The sequence below is a fragment of the Echinops telfairi genome, unplaced genomic scaffold, assembly GCF_000313985.2.
Source record: "Echinops telfairi isolate 266 unplaced genomic scaffold, ASM31398v2 ScPeMD7_41;HRSCAF=154, whole genome shotgun sequence".
Classification (NCBI taxonomy): Eukaryota; Metazoa; Chordata; class Mammalia; order Afrosoricida; family Tenrecidae; genus Echinops; species Echinops telfairi.
The window spans coordinates 997934-1011237 of NW_022103939.1; positions in this window are offsets into that span (position 1 = coordinate 997934).

Here is a 13304-nt window from a genome sequence, read left to right on the forward strand (position 1 = left end):
AGTCCTTGGACTCTCTTATTACTCTCTTGGTGAATTCTTTTGATGTACACAGGTGCTTTATCTTCAGTATATCCCATTTGTCAATTTATGCCTCCTCTGTGTTTGTGTCCTTCCCTATTTCTGATAGCCTATGTATTCCCTGTGCCAAAGTTCTCAAGTTTGTCCCAATTCCCTCATTGATGCCCTAATCGTTTGGGGTTTAACTTCAAGGTCTGAACAACTCTTAATATAAAAATGAAATGCATTTTTATTGAGAAAGCTCCTATGTTGTAGGTGGTTTCACCTCATAGTAATCCTATGTACAACAGAATAAAACATTGTTCTGTATTTCATACAATTCAATAGTTCAATGATATTAAGAAGAGTTGTTCAATCATCACCATTTTAGAACATTTTCTTCTTTCATGGACTCACTGTTTTTGGCTCACCATTTCCCTTTAACCTTCCCTGTCATCCCCTAGGTATTTATTAATCCAGTTACTTGTTTCTATATATTTTTCTATCCTGGATTTCCTATACAGAAAAGCATACAAAACAAAGACCAAAAAGAAAACAAACAAAATAAACAACACAGAGAAAATAAAACAACAACAGCAAATCTTCAACTAAAAAAAAAGCAGAAAATATTGAAAGCAGGAACAAATTTTAAATGGTTCAAAAGGTGGGTCAAATGATAAGCTGTTACATTTTAACCTAATTACTATTGTCTTGATCCACCATTCAAAGATCTTTGTGTGATTGCCAGGCTATTCACACCCCTGAACTATGGTCAGAGAGGATTCAACGGAAATTTATCCCGGTGAGGACCCTGGAAACAGATTTGGGGCTACCACCGTCTACAAACTGCTGTTCAGGATCTAGGCTGTAATTGAGTTCCCTCCTCTGCTCTTGGGTTTTGTTACAATTCTTGAATCACACCGTCCAGTGTGCCTCTTCCACGCGAACTCAGCTGACACCGATTTATGTCACTGCTTGTCTAGAGTCAAGCCTTAAAGACTCAAGACACTGTTCTTTCTGATAGCTTGGTACGATATCATTCTTTACCACACTTTGCTACAGCACATCTTCAGTCATCTATGCATGAGGGTGGACATCAAAGAGCATGCCCTACATTTTAATTATGTAGATTATTTGTATTTTTATTATTGAGATGTTGTAGAATTCTGTAGATTTTTCAGTAATTAAGTCCATTTCCTTCGTGTCAATGTTGAAAATGTTGAAAATTTCCCCAGTTCACAGTCTCTTATTATACTCTTTTGATGCAATCTTTTAATGTGTATAATAGTATGCACCAGTCATCAATTTTGTCTTCCATTGCGTATGTTTCCATTATTATATTTGGTAGTATATGTGTGCTCCTTATGTTTTGTTGAAATTTTCTCATTGATTATTCTTGTAATTGTGGGGCTTACATTTAGGCCTCCAATCCATCTTGAGTTGGTTTTTGTGTGTGGGTTGAGGTAGGAGTCCTATTTAATTTGTCTGAAGTTTACATCCAATTTTCTCTACCCATTTAAAAAATTTGATTATTCAGATTTTTGCTTTTGATTGTTAATGTTGTCCATAAATTTTAACGATTAGTCCCTTTTCATGTACATCACTGGTATGTACAATACGAGGTCTAAGTCCTCTGTGATAGCTCACAGTTCAAGAGGAAGGTATTCGTCTCCTTTCATCGTCTATAAGTCCAGTATTTCTTCAGGATCTCCGTGTGTGTGTATTTGTGTGTGTGTGTGTGGGGGGCAATTTCCCCCCTGTATCTTGGGTATTCCAAGTTGCGCAGTGTTCAAAGAATATGTTCAACCTTAACTCTTCTTTCTTGATGGTAGTAAATTTTCCTCACTCTATTTGTTTCTCTCTCCTCTTATCTCTTGTATGATAAAAGATGTTAGAGACTGAAACCCCGGGAAACTACACATATCAGATCATTTCTCTGATGGGGTGATGGATCTTTAGTATTCATATCTGATTGTATTGTTGCTTCAGATCAAGCCAGAGGAGGTCTTTATATGACTTTCCAATTACATTATTACATAATTAAGGATAGTGAATATAATAGACAGAACTCTCTGACCTTGTGCTATTCAAATTTTAGTCATGATGGTTGACTTAAAAAATAAACTCGTGCATATGGCTGCCAGACTACAAGCACATGGAGGTCTCCCCAGCAACTACTGGAGCGCTTCCATTAGGAGGAATATCCTGCACGTCCTGGTACTGAGAAAGTCAGCTTCAAAGCTAAGCAGACCCAAGTTGCTTAAAGATGGAGAGCAGTGATGCCTGCTGACAGATGTCCCTTTACCAGTGGCCAGCCACTTCTCTGAGCTCTGCTCCTCACCGGTTCAGCTGATTGTTCCTGGCTCTTGAGGCAATTCAGGCAGCCAAACCTCTTACCTTGATGGTCTCTGGAGACAAGGGAGAGTAGCAGAACACATGGGCAGGTTGGTGCAGACAATACCAAAGCTACTTTTTGCCAATTTTTCCATTCCTCCCACTTCCACATACTCCACTTCCCTGATTTTGCACATATAGATAGAAAACATTATCAATGGAGCAGTAATTCCCAAACACAAGGGGTGGGGTGGGGGAGGTTTACTTTTACTTTATTCTATCTTATTTTGGTTTTGTAGTTTTGGTCTATGACAATACTTTCATTATTTTTTCTCTAGCTCTCTCCCACATCCTCTTCTGATGTCTTCTTTTGGTGCTACCCTTTCCTCAAGAGACCATGCATTCTCCCCAACCCCTTCCCCCTCCTAGCAAAAATAGGCTGTCTGGTAAATTAACAAAAACCCACCTAAAAAGGGGCTCCCCCCCCCCTCTTTTTCCCTCTCAGTTCACAGACCCATCCACATTCATGGTGCCAAAGCAACAGAACCTCACTACCTGAAACGAAGTCACCCCAAGTCTTTTATCCCTGTTGTCTCTCCTTATCCACCCATTTTCTCTTTCTTCTCTCTTTTTCCTCGTGAAATATGTGAGGGGTTACATTCCCCCACCACCCCCAACCAAACCAAACAAAAAGCTGGAGAAAAACTCAGATGGGTGGAGCTTTCAAAGTACGCATTTTTCCTGCTAGTCGAGCATCCAATAACTTGCTCTGAGTTAGTGTACCCAGTGGCGGTGCCTGGGAAGGTTTTTTGCTGGTCACAGTGAATTTCTTGTAAAAGCAGTTTCACTGTGATCCACCTTGATTTTGTCTTTGTGTGTTGGGTGAGGTAAGGGTCTTGGTTCATTCTTCTGCAGGTTGATATCCAGTTTATCTAGAACCATTTGTTCTAAAAGGCATATGGTTCCCATTTGATTTTTTTTTTGGAGGGGGGCGGTTATTAAAGATCAGTTGTCTCCCTTTGATATCATTCTGCTTCCTTCTATTATTAGTCAGGGCCTGCAGGATGATGTTGAATAGAAGTACAGACAAGGAGCATCCTTATCTGTTCCCTTTTTCACAGGGAAAGTTTTTGACTTTTTTCCATTGATTGTGATGCTGGCTGTTGGATAATCATATATAGCTTTAATTACATTGAGGTAATTTCCTTCCAGTCCTATATTCTTGAGTATCTTACTGAGGAATGGGTGTTGAATGTCACCAAAGGTTTTTTCTGTGTCAATTGCTATTGTCAGGTGGCTCATGTCCTTTTTCTTCTCAATGTGGCTGATAACGTTGATGGATTTTCAAATGTTGAACCATCCTTTCATCACTGGTATAAATTTTATTTAGTCATGATGAATTATTCTTTTACTATACTTTTGTATTCTATTGGCTGAGATTTTGAATCCATGTTCATTAAAGATAACGGTCTGTAATTCTGTGTTCTTGTCAGATCCTCCTGGTTTTGGTATCAGCATTATACTAGCTTCACAGAATGTGTTTGGGACTTTATGGTCCTTTTCTATGCTCTGGAAGACCTTGTATAGAATTGGCATCAGCTCTTCTCTGAATGCTTGGTATAATTATCCTGTGAAGCCATCTGGGCCAGGCCTTTTTTCAGTTGGTAGTTCCTTGATAACCTTACCTATTTCTTCTTTTGATATGGGTCTGTTCAAATTCTTGATATCTATATGAGATAATCTGGGGATGGTTTGTTTTTTTCCAGGTATTTGTCAATGTCTTCCAGGTGATTGTGTCCCTCAGCATACAACGCACCATGAAGTTAGTTTTTTAATTTCATGGGGGTCCGTTGTAATTTCTGTGTTTCATCCCTCAACATGAATATTGATGTCTGTTCCTTCCTATCTTTTGTTAGATTTGCAGATGGTTTGTCTATTCTGTTAATCCTTTCAAAGAACCAACATTTTAATGGGTTGATTTTCTCTACATTTTTTGTTTTCCCACTCTTATCTGTGCCCTGATTTTTATCCTTTCTTTTCTTCTGTTATTAGAAGGGTTATTCTGTTGACTCTGTTCCAACTGGTGAAGGTTTTGTGTGAGGGTATGTACCATAAGTCTTTCTTCCTTCTTAAAAGGTGCATTTATCACCATCAAGCATACTCTGATTACTGCCTTGCTGTGTGCCATAGATTTTGGTATGTTACATTCTCATTCTCATTGGTTTCTAGAAACTTCTTAATTTGTCTCTAATTTTGTCTTCTTTGAAGAAGTTATTCATCCTCCAAATATTTGCATTAAAAATGTTTTGTTGTTGTTCTTTGTTTCCAGTTTTATGGCATAGTGATAGAGAAGGAAGTCTGAGTGACCTCTACATGTCTGAATTCTCTCAAACTCGACTTGTGGTCTATTTTCGAATACATGCCATGTGAACTTGAAAAGAATGAAATTTTTTGCAGTTGGATGGAGAGCTCTGAATCTATCAGGTCAAGTTGTCTTACTGTAGAATTCAGTTCTGTGGCCTCCTTGTTGAGCTTCTCTCCTGCTGATCTATCCTTCTCAGAGAGTGGTGTATGAAGTCTCCTACTATGATTGTTGATCTCATGATTTCTTCTTTTTTCATCTTCTCAAGGATTTGATAGATGTATTTCATGGGTCTCTTGTTTTGTGTGTATATGTTTATTATACTTACAGGCTCTTGATTTACTGAACCCTTACCACATTATATAATTCCTTACTTATCTCTTGTTATATCTTGCACCTTGAAATAATTTCTGTCAGAGATAAGAATTGCGACTGCTGCTTTTATTAGATTGCCACTAGCTTTATATACCTTCTTCCACCCTTTGATGTTCAACTTGTTTTTGCCTGTGAGCTTGAGATATGTCTCTTGCAGACAACATAATGCTGGGTTTTGTTTCCTAATACAATCTGTTAGTCTTTGTTTTTGATGGGGGAGTACAGACCATTGACATTCAGAGTTATTACACATCCCACCTGTGGATTCTTTGTGGTCATCTTGTACCTTTTGTGCTAGCCATTTTACTCCCTCCCTCAGAAGTGTGCTATGTTTATTACCTTCATTATTACCTTCTTTTCATTATTAACTTCTTTTCACCATTGGGTCAATACCATCTTGGGCATTGCTTTCATTGTTCTGGCTTCTAGATAGTGTTATATTAGGTGGTAGTCTCATGTTTGTGCCCTGTGGATGTTGGTCTTCTGACCAAAGTGAGTTGGAAAGTAATTTTTGTAGTTATGATTTTTTCTTTTTTGACATTTTCTTGAAATTTTTCCTGATCTGGGAAAACCCTTATCTCTCCATCTATTTTGATGGACAGTTTGGCAGGCTAGATAGAGGATTCTTGGGCTACCATTATTTTCCTTCAACTTTTTCACGATACTATTCCATTCTCTCCTCTTCATGGTTTCTGCTGATCCATCTGAGCATATTCTTATATGATTACCCTTTATATGACTGCATTTTTTTTCTCTAGCTGCCCTTCTTGTTTTCTCCTTTTCCTTAAAGTTGGATAATTTGACTACTATAGCTCTTGTTGTGTTCTTATTGGGGTTCATTCTGATTTGGTGTCCTCTCTGCTTCCTGTATGATTGTCTGATTCTCCTTTATTGAATTGGGGAAGTTTTCCTCAAAGTATTCCCTTGCTATCTTAGCTGTTGATTTTGTTGTTATGCCTTCTTCTGGTAACCCAATTATTAGAATATTGTGTCCCTTCATTACATTGCTCATTGTCCTCAGGTTTTCTTCAGCTTCTTTGACTATCCTGTTTGATTGTCTGCCACATTTATTGCATTCTGTTTGGCTATGTTTTAGGTCACTGATATGATCCTCTGCCTCTTCCAGCCTGGTGGTAAGGTCTTTTACCATTTGCTTTGCTTCTGCTCCATTTTCCCTTAACTCTTGTATTTCCTGTCAGTACACAGACTCTATCCTCTCTATTTTTTCATTATTTTTCTGTATCAATTCCCTCATATCCTGTACGCCTCTAAGCAGCATACTGAAGATTTCTTTCTGTGGTGGTTCAAAGTCTGCCTCTTCTATGTATGTCACTAGGTTTAGGTCCCCCTCAGACATTGTGTTTTATTTCTCTTGCTTTTTGTAGCGACTACTGTTGTTACTTGTTGTTTGAGTGTAATTTTGGTGGAGCGTGGTGCCATTTTCTGGGGAGTCCACAAGCCCTGTGATTTCTTTCTCAGAAGCTAGTAGGGATTATTCTGAGGACTACCTAGTGCCAGGTGGACTTCGGGTTTGAGTCTTTATCTCCCTGGGGTTGACTTTGTCCCTAGATAGCAGGAAATATCTATTTGGAGGGCTCTCTCAGGCAGGTTGGGCAGGGTGATTGTGTGCAGTAACAGTGGTGGTGCAGGGCAGGGTGATTACGTCCAGCACCGGCTGACACTCACGGGTTGTAACAGGAGTGGGAGCTATTCAAGGGACCTGTGCACAGACAGTGCCAAGTCTGTTTCAAGCAGCGAGGATAGCATTGGGCAGGCTGATCATGCTCTGTTGGACTTGCGTTTATGGGGACCTATCTGGGTGCTGAGGGTTATGAGGGATAGGTATTTATTTGGTAAGTTTGTGGAGAAAGAGTATTGTGAGGTATAGGAAGCCATTTCTAGATGTTGTGGTGGTTGGAGTATGTAATGGGCATGTTAAATCTACCAGGGTCACGTATCAATCCTGTAAATTGTGAAAGGCAGAGTGCAGCCAGTTACTTATTTGTGTTTATCACCGAAGGTCCCTGCACAACTTCGAGCTCTCAATGCCCCTGTGAGGTGGGGCTTCCATTCAGCGGGTGGTCAAGGTAGGATCAGTGATATCCGTTGTATCCTGGCTACCTTTCCAGGGACAGGGAAGGTGACTGAGTATCGCTGATGTGATAATTCCTAATTCCCGTAGTTGGGAAAGGAGCCCTGTGTTTTCTTTCTCCAGAGCTAATGCGAATAGATCTAACAACTATCTGGAGCTGGTCATGCCTCAAGTTCAGGTGTGTCTCTGCTTCCCTGGAGTCATTTCTCTTCCTAGAAAGCTTCAATTTTAGTTGGTGTGTTAAAAACAGGTAGTGTGTTGCTGATGTGAAGGGAACAGGTTCCCAAGGTTATCATGGTTGGATTAAAGGAAGAATATAGTGGATCCACCCTGTATAATATGTGTTGACAGTGTTTGGTGGTAGGATGTTTCACTGCCTTGTGGTTGTGTAGGGTGTCAGGGAGTGGGTGAGATTCAGGCTAGGGGGATGTTTTGGTGTCTGGTATGGCTGTGACAGCTGTGTTCTTGTGATTGAGTGAGTTATCTTGAGAGAATATACCTCTGGTGAATCAGGCCAGAGGAGATGGGGTGGTAGAGGTGGCCAAGTGGGGATGGGGGTGAAGGGGTCTATTCTTGTCACCTACCTAAGCAGCCTAGGGGGCTGGAGTATAACAATGTGTCTTAGTGGAAAGCTTGTTTTGCTGACTTATTATTGTATCATCTTTTAAGTCTTTTACAGACTCTTTGTCAGGACTTCATCTCTTTGTGGCTTTTCCTGTTTTGTTATGTTAATGAACCAAGTTTGTGGTGGGTTAGATTCAAAGTTATGCAAAGGAACACGGTCTCAAAATGAAAGTGGTTTTAAAGTTTTATCTATTTATTTATTTATTTTAAGGAGCCTGTAGGGTACCTTGGTATCAGGGCTGCACTGCTTTCCCCCAGAAAAGGGGGATTATATTGGTTGAGTAGATTTGGTGCCCACAGGGTCTGAGTTTTGACTCCCAGCTCACTCCTGCATGGTGCTGTAGGCTGTGATCCAGGGATTTCCAGTCTTTTCAGATAAATATCCTAGGGGCTCTCCAATTGCAAGCCCAAATATAAGGTGGATCACAGACCTTGAGGTAAAACCCAAAACTATCAGAATCACCAATTTTTAAAAATGGGACAAAGATAAGAACCTTAGCGCAGGGGATACATGGGCTATCAGCAATAGGGAAGGATACACACCCAGCGGAAGAGAAAATAGATAGATGGGGCTTACAAAAGATAAACACTTCTGTGCATTGAAAGACTTCATCAAGAGAGTAATGAGAGAGTCCATGGACTGGGAAAAGTTATTTAGTAATGACAAATGAGTCAAAGGTCTTATTACTAAAATTTACAGAACCCTCTAAACTTACAATAAGAACAAAAACCGAATAGCCCACTGAGGAGGTGAGCAAAAGACTTTTTTGCGATGGCCTATTTAAGAACAGTGTGTGGCTGTGAATTTTGTTTCCCACTCAGGAAAAATGCCACAGAAACTATTGTGATGTTGAACACAGCTTACAAGGACAGTGCTATCAGAAAAACTCAAGTGTATGAGTGGTTTTCTCCTTTCAATAAAGGTGAAGTGTGGATTGATAACAAACCTCATTCTGGATGTCCCTCAACTTCCCGAACAGAGGAAAATGTTTACTAAATTCATGCACTTGTGCTCAAAGATTGTCTACAGACCATTGAAGAGATAGATAAGGTATCTGGAATACCTTGGAGCTCAATTCATTGAATTTTAATGGAATATTTGAGAATAAGAAGGGTCACTTTGAAATTTGTGCCTGGGGGTTCTGACTGACCAGGAAAAAGAACAACGACTGGCAGCATGTCATGCTTTGAAACAACAGTTCTGAAATGACCCAGACTTTTTTTTCCAAGGTCATTACTGGTGAGGAGATATAGTGCTATTCCTTTTTCCTTTTTTATAATCATTTTATTGGGGGCTCTTACAGCTCTGATAATAATCCATACATCCATTGTGTCATGCATATTTGTACCTATATACCTATCATCCTTTTCAAAACATTTTCTTTCTACATGAACCCTTGGTATCAGCTCCACATTTTTTCCCCTCCCTCCCACTCTCATGTACCCTTGATAAATTTTAAATTATTTTTATATCTTACACCATTTGCTGTCTCCCTTCATCCATGTTTCTGTTGTTCATCACCCTGGGTTGCAGGGGGGAGGGGTTGTTATAGGTCTATCATCGCTATCAGTTCCCCCTTTCTGCCCCCATCATCCCCCTACCCTCATGGTATCACTACTCCCATTATTGTTCCTTAGAGGTTTATCTGTCCTGGATTCCGTGTGTTGAGAGCTCTACTGTCATCTGTAGCAGTGTACATGCTCTGGTCTAGCTGGATTTGTAAGGTAGAGCAGGGGTCATGATAGTGGGGGGAAGGAAGTATTAAAGAACTAGAGGAATGTTGTATGTTTCATTGGTGCTATACTGCCCTGTGGCTGGCAGGAAGCAAACATCAGTCAAGCCAGTAGAAGATGCCATCATCATCTCACCCCCAAAAAGCTTGTCAAGTAAAATCAAAGATCAAGATGATGCTCATTTGTTTTTGTTTCTTTTTTATGTGAAGGGGATAGTGCATTTGGAGTTCATTCTAAATGAACTCCAGCTCAGACTGCCAAACAAGCTTTCTATTTCAAGGTTCTGAAATGATTGTATAACAATGTGTGACAGAAAAGGCTGATTTGTGACAGAGAGAAACCTGGTTTTGCCACCATGATAATGCACTGCGCATGCAGCCATCTCAGTGCTCCAGCTTTTGGCCAAAAACAGTATGCCTCTCTTGCCCCATGCACCTTACTCACCTGACCTCACTCCACGTAACTTCTTTTTGTTTTTGAGAATGAAGAGGGACATGAAAGGTAAGTGATTTGATGATGTAGTACAGGTGAAAAAAAAATGAGGGAGGTGCTGTCAGTCATCCAAACAGATGAGTTTGAAAACTGTTTCCAAGAATGGAATCGCAGATTTGACAAAAGTATTAAGTGTAAGGGAGAGTACTTTGAAGATGATAAGGTTGTTTTGTAAAAAAGTTTAAATACATAGCTTTGAAAAAAATCTGTGTTATTTTTTGTACCCCCTTGTATTCCTTTGAACCTTATTAATTCTGATTATCCATTTTATCATAAATTTTTCAATTATTTTTATAGTTGTTCTACCCATGCAGTCGGCCTCTTACCATAACTATCATTATTTTTATTTTATTCCCTCTTTACTTCTCCGATTCACCTTTCACTTTCTCCACTTACCCATCTGTCTCCTATTTTCTCCATTTCACCACCATATGTTTTCTGGCTCCTATTAGTCCTCTCCCACCTCACTGAACAAAGCCAGCAACCTCTATATGACCCAGCAGTGCACACATCACTAATGTGTGACAGGAGTTGTTGAGTTGATTCTGACTTATATTAACTTTCTAGAATACAATACACTGCCCAGTCTCCACCATCTTCATAATGGTTCTTATGTTTGAGCTCATTGCTCCAGCTACTGTTTCAGTCTCTTTTTGATGACCTTTCATTTTTTCACTGTCCCTCTACTCTATCAAGCATGATGTCCTTCTCCTGTGACTGATTTTTTCCTGATATCATATCCAAAGTAATTGAGACTTTTTCCCAACACACATTTGTTTGTTCTTTTTGCAGTCCATTGTATTTTCAATAATCTTCACCAGAGCCATCATTCAAAGACAGATATTCTTCTTCAGTCTTAGTCAATGCCTAGCGTTCATATGCATATGAGGCAATTAAAGCACCATGACTTGGGTCAAGTTTACCTTAGTCCTCAAAATATCATCCTTGATTTTCAACACTTTGGAGAGGTCTGGTGCAACAGATTTACCAAATATGCTTCCTTTAATCTCTTGACGGTTGCTTCCACCCATGATCATTGATTATGCATCCAATCAATAATTTCACTCTTTTCTCCATTTATCACGCTCTTACAAGTTGTGAGGATTTTGGTGTTCTTTATATTTAGTTGTAATCCATACTGAAGACTGCAATCTGTGATCTTCAAGATCATGTGCTTCAAGTCCTTTTCACGTTCAGCAAGCAAGGTTGAGTAACTGCATATCTCAGGTTGATACAAGGTCCTCTTCCATTCCTTGTGCCACATTGTTCTTCATATAACCCAGTCCTTCTGATCATTTGTTTAGCATGGAGATTGAAGAAATATTGTGACTGGTTACAACTCTGATGCCTACCTTTTCTGATTTTAAACCAGAATTTTAAACAAAAATCTGATTTTAAACAAAAATTCTGTTTGTACAATTGCCTCTTAATCCATGTACAGGGTCTACATGAACCCAATTAGATTTTCAAGAATTCCAAATCTTCTCAAAGCTATTCATAGTTTGTTATGACGCACATAGTAGAATACCTTTGCATATTCAATAAAACACAGAGAAACATCTTTGACCACAAAGATGTTTGTGGTCAAAATTGCTTTCTGCTAAGATTCATTTGACATCAACAATGACATTCCTTTTCCATGTCCTCTTTGGAATCCAGGTTGAAACTTTGGCAACTCATTGTCAATGTATGGCTGCAACCACTGTTGGATAATCTTCTGCAAAATTTTACTTTCATGTGACATTAATTATATTGCTGTATAAGTTGAGCATTCTGTTGGGTTACTTTACTCTGGAATGGAAATATCGATCTCTTTCAGACAGTTGGCTAACTAACTATGCTCCAAATTTCTTGTTGTAAATGAATGAGTGTTTCCAGTGCTTCATCATTTTGTTGAAACATTTCAATTGGTATTCTGTCAATTCCTGGAGACTTGCTTATGACTATCCAATGCTTTAAGTTCAGCTTGTACATCTTCATTCTGTATCATTGCTTCTTTCTCATATGCTACCTCTTGTAATAGTTAAATGTCAACTTGTTCTTTTGATATAGTGATTGTGTACTTTTTACATCTTGTTTTGGTACTTCTTGCATCATTTAATATTTTTCCCTCAGACTCTTTCAATGTTGCCACTCGAGGCTTGCAGATTTTCTTGCATTCTTTCAGTTTAAGATATGCTGAGTATGTTCTTTTTCTAACTCTAGGTCTTTCTTAATTTCATTATAATATTTGACTTTGTCATCTCAAGCTGCCCTTTGAAATTTCCTGTTCAGCTCTTTGATTTCATTATTTATTCCATTTTCTTTAGCTACTCTATGATCAAGGGCAATTTTTAGAGTCTCTCTGACACCCCCTTTATCTTTTCTTTCTTTCATGTATCTAAAATAATCTTTTATATTCTTCATAGACGGTGTCCCTGATGTCATCCCACAGATCATCCGGTCTTCTGTCATTAATGTTTAATGTGTCAAATTATTCTAGAGGTATTCTTGATATTTACATAAGGCACCCTGAAAGTTGTACTCTTTCCTCTTTGTTTCCAACTTTTGCACCCCAATTGCCAATAATTATCAATACATTTTGACTATTTGTTTGATCAATTTCACAGTGAATATTTTGGTAGAATTATTTACTTTTTGCATTACCAGCTTTTGTGATTGGTTAGTGAATTTGAATAATAGTTGATCAGATATCCTTGTATTCAGATAGATACTATCCCATCACAGACACGTCGTACTTCAAGAGTGATATTGAAATGTGCTTTCTGACAAGGAATGCACTCACTATTTCTCTTGATTTTGTCATTCCTAGCACAGTCAATGATATAATTTTCTGATTCAAAATGGCCAGTGCCAGTCCATTTAATCTCACTAATAACTAGGATATTGATCTTATGAGTTGCATTACATTTTTGATGACTTCTAATTTTCCTAGATTCGTACTGGTCATATTCCAAATTCTGGTCATCCACAGAGTTCTGCAGCTCTTTCTTCTTACCTTGACTAGAGCCCCACCAGAAACTGAAGATCCTAAAAGATTCATATCCACAAGCTTTACTTGAATCATGTCACTATGGTCTACTCCACTCCAAAAATGCAGTACTCCTTAGTCACCTTTTGAGTGTCCTCCAACCAGTTGGGCCCATCCTCTGGCACTATCTCTGATAATGTTTTGCTTCCATTTCTTAGGCTTTCAGTATCTGACAATTTTTCATAGCTATGCATAAGGTTATCAGGAACTAATTTCTCTGAAGTGGGCAGCCAATACCTTCTTTGTTGTTTGTTCTTAGTCTG